The following is a 12391-nucleotide window of genomic DNA, read 5'->3' on the forward strand; positions in this document are numbered from 1 at the left end:
ACCTCTTGAAATTATAATTAAGACATTTCTTATACCACTTAACATATATATATACACACACACACACACACTACCTAATGGTCGATTCTATTGCCAAAGTGTGCGAGAGTTGCAACCTCATAAATATGCAAATAATATATTTATTTTCAAACATATATAATGTGAAACAGTGATACAGTGTAGGGCTGTGCGATATTGAAGAAAAATGCGATATGCGATACCTTGTTAAAAAATGCAATATTCGATATGCAATACGATATTGCTTAAAGTGATGTCACAAATCAGAAAATGTCATTTTAACATTAGTGTGAACATACAAACAAAAAAAAATTAATGACACTAATTTTATATCATTGTAACTTTGCTTTCCATACACTAAGTACTTCTTCATATACCACAGCAAAAACTATAGTCTGAGAAAGTTCAAACATGATTAAATGCAGGTGAGCAGTCAGTAAAAAAAAAAAAGAAATACACAATTTACAAGCATAGATAAAATAAACAGTAGTATTCAGATACAGAAATGTAATAATTAAGTGTAAAATAACACTGCATAGTGTTCACTGTATGAATTAAATTTAGATTAATCTTTGTTATAGCCATTTTGTTGTTTGATTAACATTAGTGACGCATTCAGCAGCACGTATTTATAGGCTGCTGTCCCTCTAAATCCGACTGCACGGATCCAGTATAATGACACACATCAGATTTCCTTCTCAGCGGTTTACGTTCATTTAAAACATAACCGATTGCGTTTACGAGAATGATCGTCGAGACAGGTACTATTGACATAATTCTGTGTGTGTGTGTGTGTGTGTGTGTGTGTCTGTTCAAACATAAGGAGGAGATGCGAAAGACGAATCAACTCGGTGTTCGCGCGCCGTCTGAAACGTGTCTCTCTGTGTGTGCGCGTGGAAGATATGTTGTGCGAGATGCGGCTTGTGCTTCAGGTGTGAGTCAGACAGCAAGACGAGACGGCAAAGAGTTGTTTTCTGCAACTTTTTGCGTTACTCTTTTTAACGTCAAGCAATTCTCTGCTATATGCGTGGAACTAAAATTTTGACCTTTTGCAATGTTTTGATTTAAGTAGCCTATTATTAAAATAATTTACATATCGCACACCCTTGCGATATGCATATTACGATATTTACATTTGCGATATATCGTGCAGCCCTAATACAGCGTGTCAAAACCTGAGATTAATTTATAACTAATGATTTAAATAATAACCCAGAGTAAAGTATGAACAGAATGAGACATTAACCCAGGGTCATTTTTAAGCTTTTGAACCATGTTGTTCAAAAGCCCAAATGAGTGAAGGACTCACTAATACTTTGTTTTCTGCCTAAATCCTTTTCTTGGAACATCACAGAAAAGCAGAAAAAAAGAAACAGAGTAGCTATAGGCAGCATGCAATATATTTTTGTGGAAAAATCACTTGGGGAGTTATTAAGACATGAGTCTGACTGTTGGTTTGAGCTTAAAAACTGTCACCATCAGCTCTTTTATACAGCGCAACCAATTTTACTGATTCTTTCCCTCAGCCACAGGACTGCTAGTCACAGCCAACCAGAAGCAATCAAATAAAAAAAGAACAACAAATGAGAGGAAATAAAACCATATGGTAAATTATGAAATTATTAATTACACAGTACACAGTTGTGCACTTACTATAATTTGCAACAGTTTTGGAGACAAACTCTGGGATTGATTAGTTTGTGTTCTGTTAAATGTTCAATTTAATTATCTTCAAGCCTAAAAGGCAGCACTGGTTCAATGGATTCAATACTAATTGCCTGGATTTGAAAGGAGCCACATCCTGTCATTCAGAGACATGGTTCTGAAACACAAGCCTAAATGACATCATGAAAAACACAATCACAGATATTGTGCCCATCCAAAGATCTCATTTTCTCATCAGCCATCATTCCCTTTCATATACACTGGCACATGTGCACCTCAGGAACATGAAGCAGGGTCACACACATATGTGCAAAATGGAATTCATAATGCCTGGCTTGGCAAGCTACATACTGTACAGATTTGCAGAGACACTGATGTCAGAGGTGACGTCATATTACTAACTCCATCTGGATGGTGCTGGATATAGGGAAAACAGGCCTTTGCCTTACAGAGACAGAGCACATACAGGCAGAACTCTATAAAATAAGTTAACTTCACTAAGAAACATTTATATCTTCTGAAGTCTGTTTTTTATCCAATACTAAAAAGATTACCTTTAATTTTGTACTAATGACAGCGTTTTTATAGATATTGCATATTGGCTACCAATTCACCATCACAAGTGATATCAATAATGGTCTACTTTTAAAGTCACCAATTTCTGTTTGAGAAGCTAAAAAAGACCAGAGCAAATCATCCATGCGTGTGACTGAAAATGAAATTACAGACTCCAGAAAAGTGCATTAGAGCTTCACCGTAGTGTGTTTGCCAGAGTTGGAACCAAGTGGAAAGCTCTGGTTTGACCACCACTGGCCCTCCACCGTGAATAACGTTTTAAGTTGTACTTTCTAGTAATAGCAGGCTTCTGTGGGCCATGACTGCAGCCTAAATGTGAGTTTAATTGGATGAAAGCTGAGATTTATCAGATGGTGGAGGGGAAAAATAGAGAACGACAAGAAATAAGGTGGCGACTGGGGTGGATGCAGAGGGATGAAAGCAAAACATGAGTAAAAAAAAAGAAAGAATAGGAAACAAAGAAAACCATAACCTCAGGAAAACACTGCAGTGCATTTAGTCTCATAATGCTGTAGACTTTAAGTGCTATAGTATATGAAAATATAAAACAGCTGAATGGGAATTTTTCATTCAAATGACACATTCAGAAATATATCCGCAGCACAAATGAACGACTCGTCTTAGGGGTTTCAGAATTGACGTGCTCGTTCAGTGAGCGGGAAATGAGGACATCTTTTTCTAAATAGGTTTCAGCCATAAAACCTAAGGGAAAATGGCCTTGTTTCCTTTTATGGACAATCTGGCCTAAATCTCCTCCCCACTTAACCATTTGAAAAAGACATATGACACATGGGGGGTCTTATACAAATGTGCAGCCCTCACATCAAAAGCTGTCAAGCTTTTCAGGCCTACCAAGAGCAGATTTTTAGACAGAAGGTTATTGGTTTTGTGAGCAGTTATGCAAGAACTAGTTTCTGTAATCTTTCATTTCCACGATAAGCAGTGAGAGGGTGAAGCTCACCAAGAGGTGTGCAGGTAATAATTTACTCCAAAATCAAGCAAAAACAAACAAACAAAAGAGAAATATTATGAAGTTTAAATCATATCAGTCATCAGCTGACACCTTTTTAAAAAATTATATTTTCTTTTTTTATATGATAATATTATTAAATCAGCTATTATTGAGATATTTCTGTCTATTTTAATATTTATCATCAATGAGCACCAATTTAAAGAGATCACAATAGCTTATGGCAAATATTTAACACTTTAAGAATACTTTTCCTTTAAAAGTGCACATCAAATACATTAGTTTTTAGTGCCTGGCAACTTTTCTTTTTTTAAACTAAGTATAATAGAATTATAATATCAGTAATTTTTCAGTTATCAGCATCCTAAAAGCTTCTTTAATGTGACTTTTTTGGGGGGGGGGGTATATTTTATATATTATGGTAGCATTTGTTGTCCTTCAATCTATTTATGAAACATTTATTATTTTTCAAATGAAATAATTTTATTGATTAATAATTGCAAAGACAATACCAGAGTAGGGATGGGCGATATCTTATCGTTTGTGTTATACCGGTAAAAATTCTCCCCACGATAAGAATTAGTCTTCCCGCAATAATAACGATAAAGTCTAGTTGTTGACATATTTCTGTGTGCGACTGTGTGGAGTGACGTGAAGGGAGGCGGATGTGAAATTGAGCAGCTCCTTCTACAATCTGGAACAGGTTTGAATAGGGCTGTACAGTGCGACAAAAATCGGTCTGAGCCTTGAGTAAATGTGCTACAGTAGCACGTGTGCGATACAGTTTTACATGTGTACGAGTCGTTTAAACCTGTTGTCCGACAAAGATATTATTTAATTGACATGCTTTTTCTCCATATTAACTTCATAACAGTCGGGGTTTGAAATAACTGATTTTTGTGATCAGATGTGGTTTCATATCACAGAATAAGGCAGAAACCATACTATTTTATAGCATTATATACAGTGATAAAGGCTTTGTCGATTAGCATTGCATTATAAATATACTACCTCAGGAACATGAAGCAGGGTCACACACATATGTGCAAAATGGAATTCATAATGCCTGGCTTGGCAAGCTACATACTGTACAGATTTGCAGAGACACTGATGTCAGAGGTGACGTCATATTACTAACTCCATCTGGATGGTGCTGGATATAGGGAAAACAGGCCTTTGCCTTACAGAGACAGAGCACATACAGGCAGAACTCTATAAAATAAGTTAACTTCACTAAGAAACATTTATATCTTCTGAAGTCTGTTTTTTATCCAATACTAAAAAGATTACCTTTAATTTTGTACTAATGACAGCGTTTTTATAGATATTGCATATTGGCTACCAATTCACCATCACAAGTGATATCAATAATGGTCGGTCTCCTTTTAAAGTCACCAATTTCTGTTTGAGAAGCTAAAAAAAGACCAGAGCAAATCATCCATGCGTGTGACTGAAAATGAAATTACAGACTCCAGAAAAGTGCATTAGCGCTTCACCGTAGTGTGTTTGCCAGAGTTGGAACCAAGTGGAAAGCTCTGGTTTGACCACCACTGGCCCTCCACCGTGAATAACGTTTTAAGTTGTACTTTCTAGTAATAGCAGGCTTCTGTGGGCCATGACTGCAGCCTAAATGTGAGTTTAATTGGATGAAAGCTGAGATTTATCAGATGGTGGAGGGGAAAAATAGAGAACGACAAGAAATAAGGTGGCGACTGGGGTGGATGCAGAGGGATGAAAGCAAAACAGGAGTAAAAAAAAAGAAAGAATAGGAAACAAAGAAAACCATAACCTCAGGAAAACACTGCAGTGCATTTAGTCTCATAATGCTGTAGACTTTAAGTGCTATAGTATATGAAAATATAAAACAGCTGAATGGGAATTTTTCATTCAAATGACACATTCAGAAATATATTCGTAGTGCAAATTAACGACTCGTCTTGGGGGTTTCAGAATTGGCAGTGCTCATTCAGTGAGCGGGAAATGAGGACATCTTTTTCTAAATAGGTTTTATGGCTGAAACCTAAGGGAAAATGGCCTTGTTTCCTTTTATGGACAATCTGGCCTAAATCTCCTCCCCACTTAACCATTTGAAAAAGACATATGACACATGGGGGGTCTTATACAAATGTGCAGCCCTCACATCAAAAGCTGTCAAGCTTTTCAGGCCTACCAAGAGCAGATTTTTAGACAGAAGGTTATTGGTTTTGTGAGCAGTTATGCAAGAACTAGTTTCTGTAATCTTTCATTTCCACGATAAGCAGTGAGAGGGTGAAGCTCACCAAGAGGTGTGCAGGTAATAATTTACTCCAAAATCAAGCAAAAACAAACAAACAAAAGAGAAATATTATGAAGTTTAAATCATATCAGTCATCAGCTGACACCTTTTTAAAAAATTATATTTTCTTTTTTTATATGATAATATTATTAAATCAGCTATTATTGAGATATTTCTGTCTATTTTAATATTTATCATCAATGAGCACCAATTTAAAGAGATCACAATAGCTTATGGCAAATATTTAACACTTTAAGAATACTTTTCCTTTAAAAGTGCACATCAAATACATTAGTTTTTAGTGCCTGGCAACTTTTCTTTTTTTAAACTAAGTATAATAGAATTATAATATCAGTAATTTTTCAGTTATCAGCATCCTAAAAGCTTCTTTAATGTGACTTTTTTGGGGGGGGGGGTATATTTTATATATTATGGTAGCATTTGTTGTCCTTCAATCTATTTATGAAACATTTATTATTTTTCAAATGAAATAATTTTATTGATTAATAATTGCAAAGACAATACCAGAGTAGGGATGGGCGATATCTTATCGTTTGTGTTATACCGGTAAAAATTCTCCCCACGATAAGAATTAGTCTTCCCGCAATAATAACGATAAAGTCTAGTTGTTGACATATTTCTGTGTGCGACTGTGTGGAGTGACGTGAAGGGAGGCGGATGTGAAATTGAGCAGCTCCTTCTACAATCTGGAACAGGTTTGAATAGGGCTGTACAGTGCGACAAAAATCGGTCTGAGCCTTGAGTAAATGTGCTACAGTAGCACGTGTGCGATACAGTTTTACATGTGTACGAGTCGTTTAAACCTGTTGTCCGACAAAGATATTATTTAATTGACATGCTTTTTCTCCATATTAACTTCATAACAGTCGGGGTTTGAAATAACTGATTTTTGTGATCAGATGTGGTTTCATATCACAGAATAAGGCAGAAACCATACTATTTTATAGCATTATATACAGTGATAAAGGCTTTGTCGATTAGCATTGCATTATAAATATACTTTATCCTAATAAAAATACCCAAGATTGCTTGAAGAACACTGATACCATATATTTTGTGCAATCGCATGTTTATTGTCTTCAGGTTTCCTCAGTTAAAATTTCTCTATTTGCGTTTTATTCAGCAACAGCGATCACTGGATACCTGTCCATTTTAGGGATTTCCTGGAGCATTACTTCTACTATGCATATGTGGAGTTTCTGCACAAGGGCGCCCTCCAGCTTCCAGTATTAATTAAACAGTCATTACATTACGTGTGTACTGCTCACAACACCCTATTTTGGGTAAAAATAGGAAAGATAATACTTTTCTCTAAAGAAACAGGATTCCATTATCGTCATCGCAATAAATATCAGAAATTATCGTGATACATTTTAAAGCCCATATCGCCCATCCCTATACCAGAGGTATTAATTGCAAGAAAAAAATATCAGAGGTATTACTGTAATCGCAAGGGAAAATGTTGCTTAGTTGTCCTAAAAAAGTGACAAGGTAAATCATTCAAAGTGTCTTAATAAAAATAATTTTATACATTCTCTTTATGCAAAATATAATTTCTCATTTTTTATTTGGGTTTGGGGTAAAATGTGATTGTAACATTTCTTAAAGATTTCACAAGATTAACCTGGAAAATTTCAGAAGAATGTACAAGAGTGACAATGGTTTCAAGGCTCAAGTGACTCTAGAGGTGTGTATGTAACACAAATGAGGAGACAATCTATTCCCTGAACCACCATGACATCTGTTTTTTCCATTCTACCAAACATGACACCATGGTGCATCATCCTGATGAAATGCGTAGACCAATGACTACCCTAAACTTATAGACTAGTTCTAATGATCTATAACTGATTCTCTGGTCATTTTGACATCTGAAGTACATTAAACACTGTGAGGCAATTTTTCCTATTTCAGATCCCACTTCAATACAGCCACAAAGCAAAGTTAAATCTTGCCATCGACATACTGTATGTTGACGAAAAAGAGAATGTTTAAAAGTGTCTCTTTGAATCTTTCTGGATGGCAGTGAGTGTAACAATCCATACTTCATTTCACTAACCTATAGACATCCTATGGACATTAACCAGCCCACCCTTTCACTCTAGCTCTTTTCAGGTCAAACATTAGCTCATTCTCTCCCGCTGAGTTAAACACAGCCAATTAAACCATTAGTCTGCCATAAAAACACTAGAGTGACTCAAGGAACAGCAGGACCGTGCAAGCCTGTACTTCCATTAATGAGTAAACATGGGAAATGCTCTAAAGGTGTTGACAGGGAGATGGAAAGCTATAGTGTTCACGACATCCAAACAAATACTATAGCACGGAGAGCATGTATCACTCTCTGGAAATCACAGAGGGAATAATTACGCTGATTAAATTAGGATTTTATGATTTTTCCAGTCAGAACTACTTCTGTGGCACTCTCTCTTCAGCTGCCAGAATTCTCTGTACGAAAACAAACATTCCTTTTTGTTTTATTACGACTTTGTGAACTGTGGAAGACATCCAGTGATGCATGTTCACCACAGTTCAGCAATGATGTTATGTTCTTATTTAAAAATTAAAAATGCACACAATTTTACCATAAGTCATTTTAAACATAAGCAAGAATCATAATGTTCATAATACACACAATGTGCAAATCAAGCTATTTTTGATTACAGGACTTTTTTTGTATCTTTCAAGTTCAACATTATAGTGCGCATTAGTGTCTGCCCACTTTTTCAGTGGCGCTGGTTCCGGAATAATTATTTTCACTCATTTTTCCTACAGGGATTTCAAAAAAGCCTTTGTTAAGGTGTTTAAAGCCACCAACAACAACATAAATCACAAAATTATAAACTATTTAAATTATTTTAATAAATAATTTTACTACTTTACTCTGAGAAGATGTTGCCATTTTTATCATGTCCTGCGATCCTCTGTAACTTCTAGGCCTGGTTTCATAGACAGGGCTTAGTTTAGGGATGTAACGGTATGAAATTTCTTATCAAGATTATAGTTACCAAAATTATCACGGTGAACTGAACTGTCCTGAGCGTGTCCTCGACAACCGGCGCGTGACGCGTTTTCTTCTTCTTGCTTTACGGTGGACCGCAGACTTATAAGTGCACTACCACCACCTATCTTTCAAATGGACCATTGACACTCCTAATTGAGATTGTAGATAGAGTGTCAGTAATGCACTTATAAGTCTGTGATCCGCCGTAAAGCAAGAAGACGACGACGCATCACGCGCCGGCTGTCGAGGATGTGCTCAGGACAGTTCAGACATTGCAGTGCATCAAAGGTAAAAAAACGATATAAATACTGTTCAGTTTCTTGCACAGACCGATCATTTTGTGTCTTTACACATCAGTGTATTGTCACGAGCCGCAGGGTTTAATTTGGTTTTGTTTGTGTATGTTTTTTTTACTCTCAAAGCCGTGGTTCCCATTCACTTCCATTATTAGGCTGACAGACTGCAATGGTTTGAGTTAAAAATCTTTGTTTGTGTTCTACTGAAGAAACAAAGTCACCTACATCTTGGATGCCCTGGGGGTAAGCAGATAAACATCATTTTCATTTTTGGGTGAACCATCCTTTTCATTTAGAACCGCAGTGCGCACGTGCGCCAATCAGAGGGAGCATGAAACAGGAGCGCAATAACTCTGACTAAAATATTAATTTTGCTGAAATATCTGTAGTTGGACAATAGATGTGGCATGTAGAATTTTAAACCTGCAAGTAAGTGCAGTGTTTCTCATACATTGATTTATTTGTGGCACCCGCCACAATATCAAAACTGACCGCCGCAAGGCTTTGACTTTGTTGAATAAACATGAGCACTACATGTTTCAAAATCGAAACCCGGTGCGAGTGTTTTTATATCACTGTATTTCTGAAGGAAACCGAAAATTTTAAATGTCATTTTCATTTCATCTTGCATGTAATGTCTGATAAAGCAGCGTTTGTGAGCGGAGCGCTGCTTTGTGTACAGCCGTTACCGGGGAAACCTATATGATAGCACTAACTGTAAAGTGACTCTAATGGGATAATCAAAATATCCTTTTTACTCAATTATTCTGTGCTTTTTTTAAATTAATTTTCATTTTTAGTTTAGTAAATTTAACTTCTGCTTTAAAAGCCCTATTTTTTTGTTCTTAGATTGCAATGTAACGGTGTTAGAATATAATGTGATTTTTAACCCTTTTTTGCACATAATATATGCCTACATGGTTACATTCATTTTATTTATTCGTTTACGCACTAACTGTAAAGTGACTCTAATGGGATAATCAAAATATCCTTTTTACTCAATTATTCTGTGCTTTTTTTAAAATTAATTTTCATTTTTAGTTTAGTAAATTTAACTTCTGCTTTAAAAGCCCTATTTTTTTGTTCTTAGATTGCAATGTAACGGTGTTAGAATATAATGTGATTTTTAACCCTTTTTTGCACATAATATATGCCTACATGGTTACATTCATTTTATTTATTCGTTTAATCCAAATACAAAATACAGAGATATATACCGTATACCACAAATCAGCCAAAAAATACAGAGATATTAATTTTTGCTCATATCGCCCAGCCCTACCCCCTTTCAGTTTGAAAACTCCAGGGTTGCATTTCAGTGTAAACGGACCAAAACTGAGACTTTTGAAAATGATGGCGTGGCTGCCCACATTTGCTCTGTGTATCATTGACGACTGTGTAAACAATAACATCATGCTCCATAGATATGTATAGGTAGATTCCCCATTCGACCGCTCCAAGCACGTAGACACATCCACCATTTAAATAATAGGGAATCTACCTATACATATCTATGGTTGTATCTGCATGAAAGGTCATGTGACATGCGTTTTCGGTTGTGTAGTGTGGACGGAGATAGTTTCTGAAACGCAGTGAAAATGGCAGTGTAGATGAGAATTTTTTCATTTTAAAATGCCGTTTTAACGAAAACGAACTAGTGTAAACAGGGCCTAAACTAGGATTAGGCCATAGTTAAATTAGGACATTTAAGTAATTTTTATAAATGTGCCTTAGAAAAAAAATAAAAATAAATTACTGATGTACATCATGAGACAAAAAGGCACGGATATATTTTAAGATCAGTCAGTGCAAGTTTCTTTCTGTTGAAACAGGTCAGACTTTTTAGTCTGGGACTAGGTTTAAGCCTTGTCTGTGAAACCGGGGGTTAATATGATAAACTGCCAATTAAGAAATATAGATGATGTTTGCGTTACTTCTTAATGTTTCAAACAAAATGTTTTCTTGGTAATATTTTCTATATTATTACATATGATTTTCCTATATGTCCTCAATTTCACATTCCTGTTTTTTTAAATTTACCTAACTTTAAATTTTTTTTTTTTTTTTTTATAAACTAACATCATCTTCCAGGAAATTACCATTTTTGTGGGGAAAACAACATGTTTTAGCATAAGTAATACTTATCAATTAATCTGCTACTTATATAAGCTAAATTTATCATACATAAATGTATATTTAATTTTAAAGGCAGAAGTTTAACAATACCTACAATAATATTACGTGTTTAAAATAAGAAGGCTGTACAATTTTTTTAGTTAATATTTGTAAACGTTTAAATGTTTTTGTTTAACTTTCTATTTGCACTTTTATGTCTTTCTTTAGATTTGATATTATTTATTTATTTTTTTGTGGTTTTGTATATCCTTATTTACCCTCTGGCTACTATTTGTAAATGTTTACATGTAACAAATTTAACACCAAAAAAAATTTACAAAAAAAATAAAACATTTCTTTGAAGCAAAAATGTATTTGAAAATTGGACAAAAAGACAAAAGGTACAAGACTGTGTGCTTAACGCCTTTAGTGAGGAAAAAAAGTACAATACCAGGAAGCATTGCAAATGACATAACCAAATGAAAAACAATGGTAAAACATAAAACCATTCATTTGAAATGGTTGAATAGACCTCATGTAGCCCCACCCCTTTTCAGTGCTGCGCTCGTTGTCTTCTAACTTCCATTTTTATTTCCACAGCATGTAGGTAAGGTTGTACGAATTTATGAATGAAACGCTTGTTTTAAAATCTTCCCCATCTACTGACATTTGTTATGACATCCACTTCAAACATTACAATGCACATGATCATTTTTGTTAACTCTGCAATAAGTAAATCCACTTCACCAGCTAATTACTCTTCAACAATTCATGCTATATAGAGCTACTGCAAAAACGAAGTTTAAAGACAAAATTCTAAAGGTGGCTGCGCACTTGTTTCCCTGAAGCATAAGGTCTATACACACAAATATTGGTGGAATTTCCTGTACAGCATCATGGGTAATGTAGTTTTCGCCACAAATGTTAAACAATTACTTTAAAAAAAATCATTTGAAATAACGCAAACAGGTAGCGTCACCAAAAACATGCCATCGATTAAGAACCTCTGGGTTCACAACAGGTCTGTAAGTCATTATTAAAAATCTATTCCCCATAGAGAAAACAAATTGTGTTTTTACTTCCGGAAAACTGACTGTTGCAATCTATTGAGAAGCAATGGCTTCATAACCTGAAGTTCAGTCATATGCTCCATAAAGCAACAGTTATGTGGTCCTAACTGAAGATGGAAGAAATTATCGCAAGTATTGTGACCCCTCCACTGTTATGGAAACAGTGCTTGGAATGCTCACAGTGGAAGTACAAGACACTAAAGGAGCCGTAAGGATTAAGCAGCGGGATAAGGACAATATCTTCTTTCACGAAAACCCACAAGGCATGTGGTCCATGCTCTTGCTTTTGCAAAATTCAATAGGGTTCAATAAAGCATGCAACAACAGATTCAGTGATCAGAACAATGGCAGTAAGCTTTAAAAATGAAATCCTATTCTGCT

At 35.3% G+C, this 12391-nt stretch overlaps 1 protein-coding gene across 2 annotated transcripts in view; it reads right to left on the bottom strand.

Moving 5' to 3' along the window:
* tanc1a (tetratricopeptide repeat, ankyrin repeat and coiled-coil containing 1a) overlaps window positions 1-12391 on the bottom strand; it is a 125590-nt gene that overhangs the window by 112239 nt on the left and 960 nt on the right. The window lies entirely within an intron of this gene.

Source organism: Sinocyclocheilus grahami, unplaced genomic scaffold, assembly GCF_001515645.1.
Source record: "Sinocyclocheilus grahami isolate Dianchi unplaced genomic scaffold, SAMN03320097.WGS_v1.1 scaffold534.1, whole genome shotgun sequence".
Lineage (NCBI taxonomy): Eukaryota > Metazoa > Chordata > Actinopteri > Cypriniformes > Cyprinidae > Sinocyclocheilus > Sinocyclocheilus grahami.